The sequence below is a fragment of the Asterias amurensis genome, chromosome 8, assembly GCF_032118995.1.
Source record: "Asterias amurensis chromosome 8, ASM3211899v1".
NCBI lineage: Eukaryota > Metazoa > Echinodermata > Asteroidea > Forcipulatida > Asteriidae > Asterias > Asterias amurensis.
The window spans coordinates 23,199,933-23,219,670 of NC_092655.1; positions in this window are offsets into that span (position 1 = coordinate 23,199,933).

Below are 19,738 nucleotides of genomic sequence, written 5' to 3' on the forward strand. Positions count from 1 at the left end.
GTTCTCAAGAACTGTAATGACTACTATACTCCATGTATTACAGAGTGGTGAACGTTAAGCTTGGGCGGTCCCTTCGGTTACCCGGTTCTACCCGGTTCCAAATTGAAAACCGGACTTGCGGTTCCACTCTTCTGTGGAACCGGGTACCCGCTTTTGTCGGTTCCGATTTTAAAAGACCGAGTCCCAATTATAAAAGGCTCTGTGAAGCCGATCCTGCGACGAACCGGCTCTAGAAATTGAGGCTTGATGTTGAAAGCGGTGACCGCAGATACAGTGTGCAAAGGCTTCAAGCCGACATGAGTATCAACTATCACATGTGGCTGCTGCATACACAGTGCACACACAGGCATCTTCTACAACCACCACATGTATGCATGTACATGTCATGCATATACATGTACATGTATAGACAGCACGTTGTGATTGGCTGCCGATATATCCATATTCATAAAAGCTTGCCCCATGCACAAAACACACAGTGCTGTATGTATGTATGTACAGGCATGTACAGGCATAGTACACTTGTATGTACTACGGATGTACTGCACTACGGACATACTGCTACACAACGATCGTACTGCCGGCTAAATCAAAGACTTGTTTAAATGCAGGGAAAATAGGTGCTCGGTGGCACGATGTCTGATCATTGGGGTGGGTATTCTGGTATTTTCTTTAAAAATAGATCGGCTCCAATTGTGTGTGTGTGAGCTCGGAACCGATGTCTGATTAACTTGGTTATTTTCAGTTAAAATAGATCGGCTCAATTGTGTGTGTGTGAGCTCGGGACGGGCGGCTTATGTTTTATATTGAATTGGAACCGGGTATGTCTCAGAACCGAGCTTTTTTTCGGAACCGGAACCGAGCCCCAAATTTCTGGAACCGCCCAAGCTTAGTGAACGTGTAATCAAACTAGTGGCACTACTTGAAGGGTAATAAGCTTGTCACACAAGGCGTTTTTTACAGGCAACTTCCCGATCAACCAACTGCATTGCATGCACAATTTGGATATGTAAGATATCACAGAATTGAAATATTTTATGCCTTGTGTTTCTAAGGAATTGCGTAACCATAAACCTGTACATTGGTTTTTGTGACAGCCTTTACATGGCATGGTAGTAAAAGTGAAAATTTGTGATGGATATTGATGGAATGACTGGAATAAAAAAATGAAATCTTCAACATTGAGCTTTGACTATTGATTATCATTTTTGGCTAAAGTTATCAATTATTTGTTTTTAAGGTAAAAAGGGGAGGGGGTTGCATTGTTCCGTCTTTGCATCTTTGGACCTGCAATTGGGCTCAAATTTGAACTGATGACTATTTTTTGGTTTATAATAAACAGGACCGTTTCCAAACTTGAGTACCAACAGCAGGCCATGGGTAAACGGGGGTTACGGTAAAATATGGGGGGGGGGGGGTTGACTGGGGCATTGTTCCCTCTGCATCCCCATGGATCTGACACAGAAGGGGCGGGGCTACCCTCCACTTTTTTCATTGTGTTAAAGTATAAAGAATCCCCCCCCCATTTTGTGTGGTTAATGTTTGCTTGGGATCTCAGGAATTCTTTAAAGAGGATTAGAGGTGCAGTTTTAGTCAACTTGTTTCTTTATCTTGTCTACCTTTTAATGGAAAATTAACCAACAAAGGGCAAGAGGGGTTTATTGGGGCAAGGACTACAAAGAAAAACACCATGCCGTTATCATGGGTGACCCATCATGCTCTTATGACGGCCTCCTCCATCCCTGGATCAAACTGGTCAAGTTGAACATTGAACAACCTCTTCTTTATCAGAAGTGTCCCCCACAAAATGTTAGCTATCTCATCTCATTCTTTGACCTTTCTTTGACAATTATTAGTTTCCCCCTGCAATGACAATTATTAATACAGCCCTTCTCGACTGATGATACTGCGGCATTTGGGGGTCTGTTCTCAGTTTGGTTTGCCAGCGGCTGGCAGAGGAGCGGCAATGAAACATAGCATTATTTTACTCATCCACAAGCCGTTGAGAGATTGCCAGCAATGATGGAGGGATGATCCAAGTTTGGAGACAGGTGTAGCCAAGACTCTACAATTAAAACCACATGCAGTGAGAGAAAGTATTGCTCAAGACGCAACAGGTAATAGAGGCAAGGATGAGTCACACACTCCAGAGGGCGCATCGAGGTACGCCGGAACAAACGACAAGCTAGCGTTTAGGCGGGAAAGTCAGGTAAGCCGAGCTGAACACATTTTTCGTAATCCTTTTGTAATCCTCGACGAGTGGTACAACAAAGTCTTTTGCCGTGAGCTATTGTTTTAGTTTGACATCCAGTTGAAGAGCCGTGGGCAAGGGTGTTACAGTTCGGTTTGCCGTAATTAAGACCATTGGGTTTCTAAATGTCGAGGCAAATTGCCTTGAAGATCACTCAAGTTCACAAGAAGGGGGCAAACGTTGAGGTATTTTTAAAAAAGGAATGGGGAATATGAGAGACAGTACCGCTGGATCATGGAGAAAAGGGTATTTCATTAACATGGTTTACTCTTTTTTCTACTAATCCACGATCCACGTTAATGATGATGTCAAAAGGTAAAGGCAGAACCTTTTCAGACAACAGGCCTATGGGTTTACGACCCCGGATGTACGACACCATTGAGCAATTTTCACCAGCATGCTTGCTCAATCGTTTAGGGAATCGTGCACTTCTTAGGGGTCATCCTGCTCCGTCCATCCAGTGATGGACACCATTCTGTGCTCACTGGGATGAGGGCCGTCGGAGCTTGATTAGAGCATATAGAGGAAGTCCTCCACACCCAGAGCACTCAAATAACGAGGTCAGTAGTTTGTTGGTGGCCCAGAACAGTTTGAGTGCTACTCACAACTTCATTAAATTGAAGACGGGTCACTATATTCAGACGATTTCTTGCGGTCATCCTGACGTTTTGGTTTTGGACTTATATAAATTAAGGGGCCAAAATACAAAAAACCCAAATGCAACCATTTGAATTCCAAACAGGGGAAACGCGAAAACGCGCCAAAGAGTCACTCTTTCAATTCAGTTTGTGACATAATGCAAAAGAGGTCATTTTGGACCTGTGACTTGGTTTTTTGTTTTGGGGTGGTGGGTAGACTGGGGTTACTTCAGGAAAATGACGTGTACAGTGTCTACATTGCTAGGCCTACCTCAACGTCAACTCCTAAAACTGAATAATGGATCCGAGAGGAGGGTCTGTTGGGGGGGGGGGGGGCGGGGGGGGGGGGGGGGTGGAGGGAAGGGGGGGGGGGTCAATATTCCAAAATAAACCGTGTATCACAGAAGCCGTGGGATTGTCCGTGGTGTCACGTTACCTGCCAGACTAATACCAGCTATATTGTCGCATGCTAGTGTTGCGTCATTCCTGATAGAGTCTCTAGAGTTCACTCCCATTTCGAGCTTGTACAGGAAACGACACATCATCGTAGAACAATACTGTGAACCATTGGGATATGCGTGATGAAGTACCAGTGCTTCTGTTCTGACAGTTCATGACGTGGCACGTAAGCAACCAGTGGTCTTGGCAAAATCATGTTTAAAGGAACATTCCAGTCTCATTCAAGAATGACAGCGAATATACACAGAAATATAGGGAGATAAAACCATACAATATTATGTTTTCCAGACGTCTTTAAGTTCTTTCAAGTGAGTCCCTAGTCTTGACAAGGGCGCCACCAACGGCATTATTAGCTTCCCCAGAGTATAGCAAGTGCATACATCAATAGAGGTATGAGCATTGTCAAAATAATAATACTTTCAGCAGAAATGAAAGTTGGGTGGACACACTTTCCCCCGTTCGGCCTTGCTTTGGTTACATGGATGGGTTATAAAAGAACTAAAAAGCAAATTGGACTTTAAAAGGAATATTTTAAAGAAATATCTTAAAAGGATGATCAAACTGCGCTTTAACTACAGTCATTGAATTTGTAAAGAATGGAATAAGCTGAAGTGGTGAGGAATGTAGGTTAATTTATTTCCTCATTGTTCTGCATGATGATCTAATAACTTGTGAACAATAATGACAGATTGGTTTTTCTGTCTGGCTGAATGCACGTGACACACGTTACACTAGACACACCGAGACCGATGCACTCTCAATATCCTTGTTTTTTTTTCTCTCACTCGACTTCAAATTTCGTAATATCACATTATTAATTTTTGACCCAAGTACAGTTGATTTTTATTGTATAATCTATGGGTCTCTATGATTGGTCAAATATGACACAGAATTTTAGATATGCGCTTTATTTTTACTGAGTAAATGAAAACAAACTGATTGATTGTATAATAGTATGACATCAAAGGTAATGTAATCGTGTTATACGGTCATCCGGAGGTGGGGGGGGGGGGGAGGCAAGGGGTGGGCGGGGGCGGAGTCACATCAGTGCCCACTTTCAATAACCTTAAAGTGTTGTTTTCAGAACTGGATGAGGGTGTGATTATTGTAAGAAAAGAGAAAGAAAACAATCAATGTAATGATTAATATTGTGACTGAAGCACAAACCTCTTTTTGAAGGGAAACTTTTCTTAAAAAGTACTCTGTGAATTTAAAGGAAATTTACTATAATTCATCTAAGAAGATCGATAAATGACAACTCATCAATACAGAAACAACAAATACAAAAGTAACTCATTAAAGCTATTTTTTAAAACAATATCATGTTGTTTATAAGATAAACGAGATTCTTGGTTATATACTATAATCTTAAATTCCCTTGAGTGTGCAGTCGTGGTGATTTTTCAGTGTTGAAGTTTGAGTACAAAATTAAAACAAGTTATTTCTTATAATGGCAATACATTATTTGCACTCATATATGCAACTACTAGTTGGTTCGCTTGTGTTATTACGAGGTGTGACATGTTAACTCCAGTTCAATTTTGAAGTTGGCACTGCTAAAAAAGACAGAGCGAATGAATTTTCAATTTTACTTTTATTCCCTTTTCTGTAAAATTGCAGTTTAAGCACTTATCCTAATTCCCTGGGTTGAATAACTTCTTCACACATGCGCAAGTTTCAAGAACCGTGGAAATTTTAGATCCGCAATTTTTGTTCAAATAGAGAGGAAGAGAGAAAAGAAAATAGTGGAAGAGATTGAAGTGGGGACAACCGACCGAGGAGAGTGTTTTTCCAGCGATTTTATCGTTCCGCTTGCTTGGCAAAGAGAGGCAGGGACAAGCCGCCCGGTCATCTTCGGTTCGGACAGTGTGATTCCCCCTGAACGGTTTAATTGCGGCATCGCGACTCGCTTCTTCCCCGGTCCCATCGAGCCTACCGCCCCCAGCACAAGTACCCTCGACTCGGTAGACGGTCCCCTCGTGACTTCCTGCTCGCTGTGCCTGGTGGGACCCGGCAAGTCCCAGGGTTGGGACACTTCAGCCGGGGGGAAATTGGACCCATTTCCTGGCGAGGCTCTGGCGACGGGTCGGTCGCCAAGCCGTTCTTTCCCGTGCTGAGGATCGGGTTGCGAATGCGGGTCACTAGCGCAATACAGAAAACAGGAATTTATGTTTCCCGCCCAGTGGATCAGTTTTCTTGTTTCATACGGGAGTGAGTGCCTCGAAGCGCATTAAAACTCATTCCACTCTTCAGTTTTATACTGTGTTAAGTAGATAAATGACTTATTTTGAGCTCTCGACTCCCATTTTAATAACCAGCGCCACACCCCTTACACCAACCTCACTTTGTACTTCAATCCGTGATTTCCGAAATTTGAATAATACCCAGGATTAGTTGCTCACAATCGGAAGTGCTTCATACTCTCTGTAATTATTATTTTTGCTGCCAAATTGGGAATGATTCTTGGATGGCAGAGGAAATTGCCAGCGTGCATAAATTCTTCCAATAAAAAATATAAAAAAGGAAGACAAAATGTCGGCAGAAATCCAGCCGCGTTGTAAAATTATACACGTTAGGCAGAACGCCAACCTAATATAGGAGTTACTGATATTTTAAGACATCAAGTGAAGAAGGCTTTACGGTAATTGGACAAAGAATCTGATATGATTGGTGAATAGTTTGGTCGTCGTTTTCTTGCGTATGACATTAGTAATCAAGCCAATAAATGCACGTGACATACGTGAAGTGAAAAAATGAAGAAAATGGATGTTGAGGGCGCACTCTGGAGTAACCGTTATTTTCCTTTCGACTAGCTAGACTTGTGGCTGTGGTATGACTATTGGACCCGTGTGCATGTATGAGTGGAAACTTGGGTCCAAAGTAGAGCATTCAGATGACGAATCAAGCTTTGTTAAGCCGCCGGGAAAGCAATGAACACCAATGGGATAGAAGGCAAAAGCCAATGCTCAAGTCTGAATTAAATGCGGTATCTTCATTTACATTTTTGTTTAAACTACCACAATATTCCCATCCATGTTACGCAGTCTCTGGTGTGCGTTGTGCTACTGTGTACTCATGGGTGAATTGTTATCTATAATTCGGTATCTCCCTTTGGAGTGCAAACCGCACAGATTCTCAGCGGTCATTTATGTATATTTTATACCCTTTATTCTAATGCATTGGTTGATAGATGGATAGGAATATCAGACCCTGATGATCCCCCCCCCATCTGATGAATGTTTTCAATTACCTGCCCATTATGACCCTTACCAATAGCTGAGTCAGTGAGTTCGAGTTTGCCCATTCCCACCTGGGCCTGATTGCACCTGGGCCTGGTTATTGAACATGACTTCCCTTTGTCGATAGCTGTAGCGTTTGTAACCTTTCAGGAATACTTTAACAGGTTGTGCCGACCACAAGTAATGCCCACTACTTTCATTTTGGCAGTAATATTGTGTTTGTTTAACTGTTATACTGTTGTAGGCCTTAGAAGAAATGTTGGCCCAGTTTTTTTGTGACATGGTATTTTTGCTCCGTTTTCGGGATGCAACTTTCATCCGTGTTTTTATTTGAGGGACGTGTATTGTGATTTTTTAGGATGTACCCACCCCTAAACCGTCTCAACATGCCCCATCCCTCTCTTGTCCCTACCTAGACTTGATTCAAGTCCCATTCTCGTGTGAGAGGTCCCTAAGCTATTACCTCAACTTACTATGAAACAACCCCGTAGCATACAGTACAGTGCGCGCTCGCCGTCAAAATGTGGAACAGGTTTTGGAATGCAGAGCATCACAAAACAGTAGTTTTCTGGGGATGGCACGGGATTGGGACTTGAGTCAAGTCTAGTCCCTACCCTTTACGGGCCGTAATATTTTCTTACTCATTGAATTTAAAATTACACCCGTATTTTTCCCCCTTAAATTTCATCCTGCATTAGGCCTACTTCTGATGTACAACCTGTTGACATTTCCTGAAATGTTCAAAAATGTTCAATATTGCTTATGTTAATAGACTTGGCAACGAAGAAAAACTAGAACGTTGATAGTGATACGATATTTTCAAGCGCATGTTTATCCTGAGTTTTGGTGAAATTTATGTGCTAATGTGAGGACATGTAAATTGTTTGTCTAAATATATATATATATATATATAACTTATTTAATTGTGCTCATAAATAAGAATAACTGATGATTATTTTTCGTCTTCGTGCTCAAGAGAATACATCTAGTAGAACGAGTCTCTACCTCTCAAAAAGAAACATCCCAAAACAACCCAACAAACAAACAAACACCAGACACAAACAAAATGAACACTATGTAAGTAATATATCTGCCCAACAACCAGTTGAACATACGACTTAATAATAATATTATTTGAAATTTATATTGCGCCACTTACATACAAAATGATCAAAGGCGCAGAACACTTGTTAAAAAACACATAGTGGAAGAAAAAGACAAATAAAAAAGACTGGTCACCAGGCCAATGCCATAACAAAAGTATGGGGATACGTCTCAACAGAGAACTAATAGTTACTTCAAATGAAAAGTTTAGAATCCAAATAACTTGATTGTGTTTGCCAATTTACCTTTGCCATATGGCCTTCGTCACTTTCGCTGAGTAACGATGACTTGTCTTTAAGACGTAGACGTGAATGCCAACCCACCCAGTCTCTGATTTCTCTTGAAGGTGAGGTTCGAGTCCCCTTCATACATGTTCTTTTCTGTCATGTTCTTTTCTGTCAATAAAATAAATAAAAACATGCACTGGCAGATTGAGAATGGGCATGTGAGATTGAGTGAAGTGATAGTAAAGTTAAATATACTTTTTGGTTTTGGAATCGTTATAATTGTTTTAATCCTATACAAATGTATAGGTGTATACAATAAAACTAACATTTAGAAATTATTTTTCGAAAGGTTGCGTCCAATTTTGTGGCGTTTTTGAGATAAAGCCGAATCTGGAGCGAATAATGGCCACGCTAGAAGAACAAACCTTGAAAGGAATACACAATTTGTTCAATTTTCTGGGTATTAAAAAAAAATAAAAAAATTATAACCCAATTTTGATGCCCTCGGGCAATGTTTCTCCTTTTGTAAAGAATGTTAAATTAATCTTTTATTTTGTGTGATTTGAATGTCTTTTAAAATTGTAAATTCATGATGCAATTCTGGCGTTTGACCGCGAATGTTTGAATGTTTTTAAATTAACCATAAACCATAAACCATTAAAACTGATATCTTGTTTTACATTACCACATTACTTCGAAGTGAAATGTTTCTAAACCTGCTTTATAATACCGAATTCTGCTGTAGGTTTCTAACCGAAGGCTTTGAGAGTGATTACCTACGTATGCCTTCATTTTAAATACTGGTTGAGCCAATTGCATGATCAGCAGAACATTAATCCGCTAAGTAACATTTAGTGGTAAACCAGTTATAAAGTGGTTTACCTGAGGGAATTTGGGCTGATTTCAGCTCGACAAAACAAGTTATAACATAGTTGGCCCTTCGGAGAACCACCAACGTATCATGTTTAATAATGGTTGTACCTTGTATCACACTATGATAGTAAAATTGTTTTTGGTTTAAGATCTTAATATTAGCCGCTGTGATTTGTTTTCACAAAAATGTCATTGAAATAGTCATAATGAAAATGGCTTTATTTTATTTATCAATTACATTACATTTTATACAAACAATCGAAAGAACACCCTGGGCAGAGAAATACGGACAAGTATAGGCATAGATTGTTTTTGTTTCCATCAGGTCCCATCCACAATGATTTATAAAAAGAAAATATCTATAGGCTTCATCTTGGCTTGTTCCTCAAGGCAGTCTCCGCATCCTCCTCCTCCTCCTACGTTACTGGATGAAGTGTTGAAACTTCTTCATGGTCACCCCTCCTTTGCAAAGCACACATCCGTAGCCAAGCCAGTCATGGCCCATCGCGACACTATAATAAACATACTCGAGTTCAGCATCCTCCCTCCCCCGTTGGAGGGCTGGGGTTAAATCGGGCGTGTTTCCTACATATCTCCAGTCATCATGGAGATGTGTATACGGAGACTTTGAAGTTAAATGATGGAGCGACCGGGCAACAACGGCACACGGCCGGCTTGCGACTTGCCGTATCGCTCGGTCGGGAGCCGGGGAGTGGGTGGGTATGATTCCGGGGGAAACTCATGGCTTATAGGCTAGAAAAGGCGGTTTAAAAAAAGGGAACAGCTGGTTGATTTTGCCCGCAGCGACTGAGGAGTGAGAGGGGAAAGGGAAAGCAGCAAAGACAGAGAAATGTTGCGGGGAGAACGGACCGTGTCGTGGGCTATTAGGGGTCGGAGTCACAGCAGTCAAAAACTAGCTTGGTGGACTCTGCTTCACGTAGTAATATTGACTGTTGGTGAATGGCGAGTGATTGCTTTCTAGCCGTGGTGTGTGTACGGGTGATCGAACCCAACTTGCCCGGGGACTCTGGTCTCTGTTGTATCGCTCCTCTGTCTCGCTTCTCTATTTGCAGGGGTCAGAGTTGTCCATGCCCCGCGCGATCCGAGAAACTTATTATTAGAAGATTTCCTTGAAGGATATGTGATGATTTGTTCGAACGAAGGACACAATTTTTAATGTTTTAAATCAATTTGTACCGCCGGCCTTGTATGAATGATTTAGATTTCTTCATAGGATGCGAGGTTTCCATGCTATATCAATAAAATCACGTTTTGTACATACCACAGGTTGTAAATGTGATAAAAAAGGTCATTACCGAATTGGTTTTCAAGGTAAACTTGTTAATGCTTTTATTTTCTAGACAAACACCAGAACAATAATATCTGCCAAAGTCTCAGTCTCTTTAACTGAATAGACTGAATTTACTTCTTGTTATGGAGCGTAATGCATGATGACGAATGTATCCCCAAAACTGATATATCACATTTTTGGCGGATGATGAAATAACACCAGGCCCGGAAAGTTTACATCGGAAATAGGGCCTACTGAGCTCTATGTATAAGTGATCGTTGTTTGCATTACACACGGCCAGTTTCATTCTTTTTGACACAGTGATCATCATTTACCTTTTATCAATTTGAGTTGAAAAACATCAACAAATAAAAAAACAAATAAAAAACTAATCCTAGAGAAACAATTTGAGACGCTGCCATTCAGCGTGGTTTTATAAGTAGGCCCTATGTTATTGTCTTAATAGGCTTATATTTATACATGTATGTTTAAAATTGATAAGTTCGCCAAGAGACAGCCATGTTACTCACATTTGACCAATCTTATTATTTTCCGTTTAAGATGATTTGATTTGGGTCATAGAGAAGAACAACTAAAGAAGCGGTTTGTCGAAATGCTTTCTCAAAAACACAATAAACTTCAAACACACCAACAGAAGCAAACGACGATAACAAAAAGATTAGTAGAACAATAAGGACAATAAAAATAATTAAGGTTATTAAGAATTCCTAATGCGATTTCACACAATTGGAAGAAATTTTGTTTTCGATTTTTTTTTGCAAAGACTTTTGGATGAAGGTGTACATAATTGTGATCAGCTTTTTAAGTTTAATTTTCGGCTTTGAGATTACCGCCTTACAACTCATCGGCAAGAGTTCCAACAGCTACCATGGGGAAATTAAAACTCGCTTTAGCATATTACGTGCTGATGGATAAATCACACCAGCCGGGCTTAAAGGAGCACTCGCCACTTGAAACTTTTCTGCAAAGGCCGAGTGGATTCCTATTAACAATACATCCTATGTTCATATTTGCAATTATAACAGTGGTTTTATAGTGTAAGTAATGAGATATGACGTCATTTGTCAACGTCAATCGACAGGCATGCCTGCAGGGACAGCATGGATCGGGACAGCATGGGTTTAAGAAAGAATAATGGTCGTTCGAATGCACCTTTAAGAATGTGCGAAAAATCCCATCAGTGTTGGTTTCTCGTCTTGGGATTAGAAGGAATGATCAAATAAACCGCCAAAATTACTCGCACCGCAATCTTTTTTCTCTCCCTCTCTCCTCTTTTCTTATTTTCTTTCTTGGTGTCTTTATGTAACCATGGACCGTCTTCACTAACGATGCTGTCTCATACCCGGGTCGGCAGCGACAGAAGTCGGCAATGAGTGATTTGGTATCACTGCGTGTTTTGATCACTTCACTCTGTGATTATCGCCGAAATATAACCATCGCTTCTGAACTCAGGTATCAAGAATATCATTTCGGAACCTTGCCCCAAGGTAGCAGTCATGAGCATAGGTTATTTTTCTATGATGTAACATGAACAATTTGATTAAATGTACAGAGAACAATGATACCTGAGGATGACTTTGCCAATATAGCGGTCTGCAGCAATCACACACTCAAACCGTTTATATACAGCAAGGACCATTGGTATATGGTCTAAGCCTCACTTCTTGATAAGACGTCTACAAGACTAAAACCCCTTGGTTTCTACCACTTCTCGTTCCCCCACTGTTGTGTTCAGCATAGAAACAGTCACTGGGGCACAGTGTATGGATATTGTCTTTTTAAGTACTAGAAGTAAAACTGTGAACCAAGTACAAACTATACATTGAGCAAATATGAGTGCACGTAACAACACTGCCGTCACGAAAGACGTACATATGGCCAGATATAATTACAAAGATTCCAAACGCGTGTGTGTTTTGGGCGACTTGAGATTTGTCAAAGGCCTACAGGTAAATTCAATACAATCAAAATACTTCGACAATTACGCTATCAACAAATCTTAGAGTGGAGCGAACGTCGCCAATCGCTGTGATACACGTATTATTTCGCTGCCAGTTGTCTTCTCTATAGATCCCAATCAATTCTTGAAAAACCTTGCTACTTGTTGCAACTAATTATTCTAAATTTGGCTAAAAACAGATCATTAGTTTCTGCTTCAGTCTAATCTCACTCTTTTTTTGTCATTAAAAATCAAACAAAAAGCAAGCACGCTATAGCTAGACAGTCGCCGACAACAAGTTTTTGATTCCTGACTGGATAATTTGCGTTTTAATGAGGTAAAAAAATTCTTACAAGTTGTGGACTGTCGCGGAGCAATCTGTTATGGACAATTGGAGACCGTTTCTATTCCACGTGTGCCGTATCAAATGGTATCCCATGTGGCTATTACGTAAACCGAATGGGCCTAATTACCAAGGCGTTTTGTGAGTGGCAGCGTGTGCGTCTTGGTCACCCAATTAACGGGGAGATAATGGTGTGGAATATACTGATATCGCTTGCAAAATAGTCTTAATTATCTGTTCACGTTGGAATGCTATATAGATGTCCTGACGTCCCTGATGGTTGGTACGATTGTAAATCGTGTCTGTGGAAACCTGTGGTGTTAACGTTTAAATGAATACATGTCTATCCCTGTTGGTTGTCTTTGTGTATTGGGGGAGATAAAACAACAAGTATGGAGAATGAAACAGGTGTAATGGAACAAATCAAAATATCTTCTAAAATTTTAAAAGAAGTCCTATAAGTATAATTTGCTTATTTTACAACCTTGTTTGTTATAATATTCAGATTATTAATGATTTGTACACCCAGAGCCTGACAGTCTTCTTTGTCAAGAAAATGGACTTACGTCTTAATCCTTCCATTGACTCAATTCAAGATCTCCAGTTCAGTTCCCGGGAACATAAACTTACGGGGTGGGCATAACATGATTTTTGTATTCTGGTTTCTATTCCGCGAAAAGGAATATAATAAACATTTTTTTGTAACATGCGGCATAGTAAAAACGGGATGTCGGCCTGAACACAGAAGGGCATGCATGGCGATTTAAAACATAGGTTATAAAAATAGGTTTCGATTTAGTTCTCGTGAAAGTATCGCACTTGTATCCTGTATAAACATCTTGAAAAAAAAAACACGGAAACAAATAAATAAATAAATAAATAAATAAATAAACGAATGTACTTCCAGATTGGTGATAATGTACTTATCAATTTTGAAATCAGGATTTTACCGTTGTAAAAGTGTTGTTAATTAATTCAATGTAAACCGGAGCGATGTGTGACGGATAAAGCTATAGGCCTATCCCAAAATTAAAATCACAACTCTTATTTCAATGATATTGTTTTTTCCTCTCCCTTATCCTTTCGCGATTTTATTTGAGGCTTCCATGAACCCCGTCCCGTCATGACATATAGGAACTTAGTACGAGAGACTCATTTTTAGCACCACGCAGATCGGGCCGGGTTTAACCGACAGATGGGCCACAGCGCCGGCGGCGGTACTCTCGCCGTACCGCCGTGCCGTGTGCATTATAAACTCGCTAGGTCATCTTCTAAAGGCACTGGGCATGTAACAAAGACACGGCGGGCAGCAATTTAGCTGCTGTCTTCAGGTATTGGTATTCGACTACGAACAAACTATAGACCCTCATATCCTGGGTTTGGAAAGTGAAGGGAAAAAAACATACATTTAAAAAAAAACAGATAAAAGACAACCGGTGAGCTCCCAAAATCCGCAATTATGGAAATGATATACAATTTGATTCTTTTCAAGGATTTCTGACAAATGTGCGGATATTCTAGAAAAAGAAAACTCGACCTTCCAGTCTCCCTTTTTTAGCGGGACACGGCTAGTGATCACACCCGTCAACTCGTTACGAATTTCCGGCACCAGATGCCCCAAATGGTCCGGCCAGACAAAACCTTTTTTTTTATTGCCGATTCAACATCACTCTCACCTAATATGACAATTTCAAACCAGAGCAGGTTTTTCTTTCTTTCTGTCTTTTATTTATTAATCACACAGCCTAGTTTACACCGTACATAAATTCCAGACAAGTTTGAATGCAGTCCAGGTCTGCATTGATTCCTAATAATAACAAATACAAACAGGTTTATTTAAAATATATTCAATCATTTTGTATATTGATGCTTTCCCAGTTTATCTTCGTTACAATTAAGCACATGTGAACTAACTTTCAAACTTGACACACCAAAAGGCACACCGGCGACTTAGTGTTGTGATGTGATAGAAAGTTTATGTTATAGGCATAGGCTACTGTATACTTGTGTTGCTATGGGTGGGATTTATAAGTGTTTCTCAATTTTGCATAAATATTTGCTTGTTTGAGTCTGAAATGGTCAACAACGCAATGTCAACATTAGCCTGAAGGCGATGGGTGACTGTTGTCTTATTCAATATTATAAACATAAGTTTGTATACTTATTATTTTTTACGCAGAGCTTAAAATGAACGGATGTTCCAAAAATCACTTTTTAATATATCCCACACAGCTCATCCAGCAAAATGGACAGTATCTTGTAATGTATTCCCCGAACAAAATCATCCCGTGAACCACCTTCATAATCGTCACATTCTTCAGAAGCCGTTTCATTGGAATCATTTTTTGTTTTATTACCAGAGCCAGAACCATAGCTCAAGCCTCCCCTCCGATTTGACGTTATATCCCTAAAGGTCCTTGCCCACATCTTGTATACATATGATAATCGCCAGCACTTAACAGCGTTAAAAGCAAACACTTTTGTTCACCAGGGGGGAGCTTGCACTGCTGAAGTTGCTAGAGCTCACGAGAGGGTACAAGGTGGCGGGGATACCGGGCGCATGGACCGGGGCGTGGCCGCCCATTAAACCTTTTATCTTTCGGTTAGGACGTGTAGACTCAAGAGGGTGAGGAAGTGTTGGACAGGCTACTGAACACTTAACCTCGAGATTTGTGGGTATCTTTTAGTTGTCTTCAAGTACTCAGTCAGATTGATTGGTTAGGCATAATGGGCAGGCATACTTGAAAAATAAAAACATAACGGAGAAGACATTATTGTTGTTCTGTCAAAGTCAAGCGAGCGTGACGACTGACTACTTATGGCTAAACATCACAACATTGCTGTTAATTTCCTATGGACTCCATTGTAAAATACTATCAATAGAAACCGTACAATTTATACAGGCAGAAAGATGGTTTGAACGAACAACCGAAATACAACGGAAAACACCGGTAGCTCTTAGCCCCAATTCATGAGACACAGCACATACAGTTTGCTCCAAAATGATGTCCAACATTCTCGCATGAACAACATTTTCAATTAGGCAAAAAATTTGCATTTTTTAATAATTGAAAGTTAATTGTTTTGCGAACCCATTTGTTGTCAATCTGTCGATTTAGAGCTTATTTATCGTTATGCAAGATTTAAGGGGCATGGCTGGTACACAAAGAGGGTGTTGTGCTCCGAATATAAATTACACACGAACCATGTGGACTCAGAAAAGACTGTTGTCCAAAAGAAAAACCCCGACGTGCCTCCCTTAATTGACATAAGATAACAAATCAACCTTGCTTGAAATTGCACTTTAAATTTTCAAGTGCTTTCGCGAACGACTGTTCATGGGGCAAGCCGCATTGCTCCTCCCCCACCTTGCGGATTACCGTTCTGAAGAATCACTTTATGGCGCGGTAATCACCCGAGTGTTACCCAGGATTGTGTTGTTCCCAGTGGGTGACTTTGGTGGGAGAATCGGCTCAAGTGCACGGGTGAGGGGGTTGAGGTTGTCCGGTAACCATACAAAAAAAAAATCGGCAAATTTATATTAGGTAGATATCTGAAATGCCGATGATGCTAGATGGGATGGTCCTATGCTGGGAAAATATATACACGATTTTCACTCAATCCCAGCATATTGAGGGTTATGTTTAGTCAGGATGCTCATAGGATAGAACTCAGTGACACGCGACGGTAATAACAAACGTGGCATAATGCAATCATGCCGTTTCTTTTCACTAGAACTGATCGCCATCAATTATCACTTGTGACTTGGCCGACTGACTCTACGCCTGGCGCAGTCCGCGAGCCGGGGACCCAACGCTGGCCATATGGCGCGCAATTTCCACCTTGTGCATTCTCTCTTGGTAACAGGGCCCATCGTGTCTGTGTGTAGTCGCGATGCCAGTATGGCAAGACCCCCCCAAAATCAACCTTTATTTACTATACAGGGACGTTGAAAACAACGACAAATGGAAAGAAAACAGTACATAATAGCTGAGCATTATTCTGAAACCGAACTTGGTGATGGATGATTACACAGAAGTGGCGTTAATGCGCCAAATGCAAGAGAACACAAACCAATTTGGAGAGGAAATAATATGCCCAGTATCTGGCTGTGCAGCGCGTCAAAATGACGAACCGCCACCGTGGACTTCAATTTATTTGCCAATGTAATGGTTATGTGTCCCGGGAAATGAGGACAGATCGAGTCGCTGTTGGAAACGCTGTCCCCCACAACTACTGTGATTTAATCTTGTGTTGTGCTATTCTGAAATGTAGAAGAGCATGCAGGCTGTTCGTAAAACGAAAATTTAAAGCATTTTATTTAATTCACTGTCCGTTACTGAATATTTCATAAACCGGCAAAACATTTCAGAGAGAAAGAATAGGGCTTATTATGTACCGCTTTCCAACTCTATCGTGAACATAATTTAAAGCAAATTTACAAAGTTTGGAAGCGATTTTGATTTGATTTTCTGTCCGCGAATTTTTCAAAAATATGCAGTTAATTTCAGAAAGAAAATATTGCTAATTATTGTGAACCATATTCCAACTGCGTTGTGTCTTTTTGTGAGCATTATTTACAACAAAGGGACGCAACAAAACAGTTGCGGGCAAAGAAACTTCGTATTCTATTTTTTTGTTTGTATTTTAGGCTATGGACTTAATGATTATACTCTCTCATAATACGGTCAACAAAAATAAATTAGGTAGGATAAATCAAAAAATTAAACGTGACTCTATCACCAGAGAAGCCATATTCTGCCGCATGGAAACTGCTGTGGTTATTACCACTAGACCCATGCATGTGTTGCTCTCCGTTATAAATGGTGTTAATTTCGTACAGGATAGCAAAATCATCCGAGGCAATTACACCGTTCATGAACTACACCTTTTTTTGTTTAGTTCTTTACCTGCGAGCTTATTATTCCAGACACTGGTATCCCGTCAGTGTCAGCCTTGTAAATGCCAAATATTGTTGAAAACTCAAGATTGATTCGGGCATACATACAAAAACACCCAATAGTCTAAAAAGCCGAACCATTTACATTTCTCGGGTGGTAATTTTTAAAGCATAATTCCAAAATGCACTGAATCTTGCATGTGAAAATGACAGATATATCGGGCTGGCCACCCCGTCCGACGAAAGCTTCGCAAAGTGTACGGTAGTGCTTGGGGCACAAGGATTCAAGTGTAATTTCCGATATGTCAGCAGGCTTTCGCACGCAACTTGACACCTTGAAGAAGTTTCAGACGCGTCCATGGTTTGTCTTGTCTTAGTGTAACAAGTCGGAGATGTCAAATTAAGGTGTTTGGTTAAATATCGGATAGGGTTGACCTTCAGTGAAGTTCAGCACTAGTGAAATATATATATTTTAAAATAACTACAGAGAAAAGGGACATTACGAGCATGACTTCCAGTACCTTATGTCCCTATCCCTATTTGTGCATTGGTGAAACCAATGAAAATTTTCACTCCATCAAAACATTGGTATTTGTTCCTTTCGGTTACTGATGTTATTAAGTTTCAACAAATGTTGGTCCACCTTTGATAGGATCAAAAGTAATTTCTGTGTTTTTCCTGTTCATATTGTAGTTTGTTTAATTTTTAATACTGAGAGGCACCTTCATTTGTGTTAATTTTGCTAATTTATTCTCACATGGTAATTTCCTCAGTCGATCTGTAGTTTTAATTGCCACCTGTATAAGACATTCAGGTCAATCGGAAAAAGGTTTTTAAGATGTAGGGAGTATTTAGAAAACGAATTACACAAAAAACAAACACATCAATTAGTGTTTCCCCCCTCTTAAAGTTCAGAACTTTCCGTTCATTGATGTTGGACTGAATTCTGACGCCCCAAATACATTTTGTAATAAATAAGAAAAACAATGTCTATATGTGCATCTGCTTTTAAAGCTATAGTTTAATTGATTTAAAGATGGATAACTTGTTTTTACATAAGTGCAATTCTGAACACATAAAACTGATTAATACTTTCTAAAGTTGCATTACTTATGCATATTGAGGTATATAAAGAGCAGCCCTTATATTATTTTATTTTTACAGGAAGGATTAAAAAACAAACAAAAAAAACCCAGTTTAAACTAAAATGGGGCAAAGGTTTTAACGAAAATATAACATAAGTCTACACCGTTTCATGTATTGAAGCGTTCTTTGCACATTGAAAGAAAGACATATTTTTGTCGATCCGGCAAATCGAGAACTTCTTTTTCTTCTCCATTATTATTGCTTGGACTTTGGTTTGTTTTTAGCGACGTCCCCATTGGTTTTCTGCCCAGATCCCCTTTGTATGTCCTCGGTTGAAACGGATACACAGACAGCCCTTATCTTCAACCCAGGAGATACCATAGGGGCGGGTATACTTCAACGTCTTAGAAGCAGTGGCGACACCTGGGTGGGGATTCCCCCATTTCCACCGCTTGCCATATTGCAGCTGAGTTTGAAGTAGACTGGCGAAGTTTGTGCACACAACTGCCCTTTCAGGCATATCTTCTTTGTATTTTATAGAAAACTTTGCACGAAAAAGCACTCTTCAAATTATCACGCGGTTTGTGTTTTGAATATTTGAAAATCGAGGGATCGATTGTCCCCCACTCCCCGTCTTTCTTCACTTCCCCCTAAACGAGTCAGCTTTAATCATTCGAGATGGAAACACCTCAAAGGGTGGTCAGTTCTCTAGCCCCAAATTTAGCAAAATATATAGTCCATAATTCAAATTCATTTTCCGATAAAAATACTTTTTTTTTGTATTATCATAACCACCACAGTTCTATGAGGTCATTTTATTGAAGAAATTTATAAATGACATGAGTTTGAAGAATACAGTAAGTATTTTTGTCAACTGTGATGGATGTGAGTGGATTGCGGTTTAATATTTGATTGTAAACCAAATCCATACTCCGTTTGATCACGTACATAGAAATATCTGTAAAGAGCGAACGGATATGACTATTGAAATCGAATTATATTTATAGCAACCGAAGACGTACTCTCATAAACCAAACAAATCTTTGCGCTCCACTTTTTTTTCTTTGAAGCATCGTTTGGGAATTGTCTCTTAGACTAATTCCTAAAGACTATTAAACCTAAGTGACTCTTGATTAGACACAATCCACTCTTTATATGCATTTAAGAACAATGTGCACAAATACAACGAGACGTCAGGAACTCAAGTGTTTTTTCTTTAACTAGCCCACTTAAATCTACTCTAGAATAAAGAAAGATAGTTCTCTAAATAAGAACAAACTCTACCTGGCAAGTATAGATACGCACATGGTGTTACCGCAAACCAAATATATTTTGACATCTCACCATGGAATGCCTCAGATCCTAAA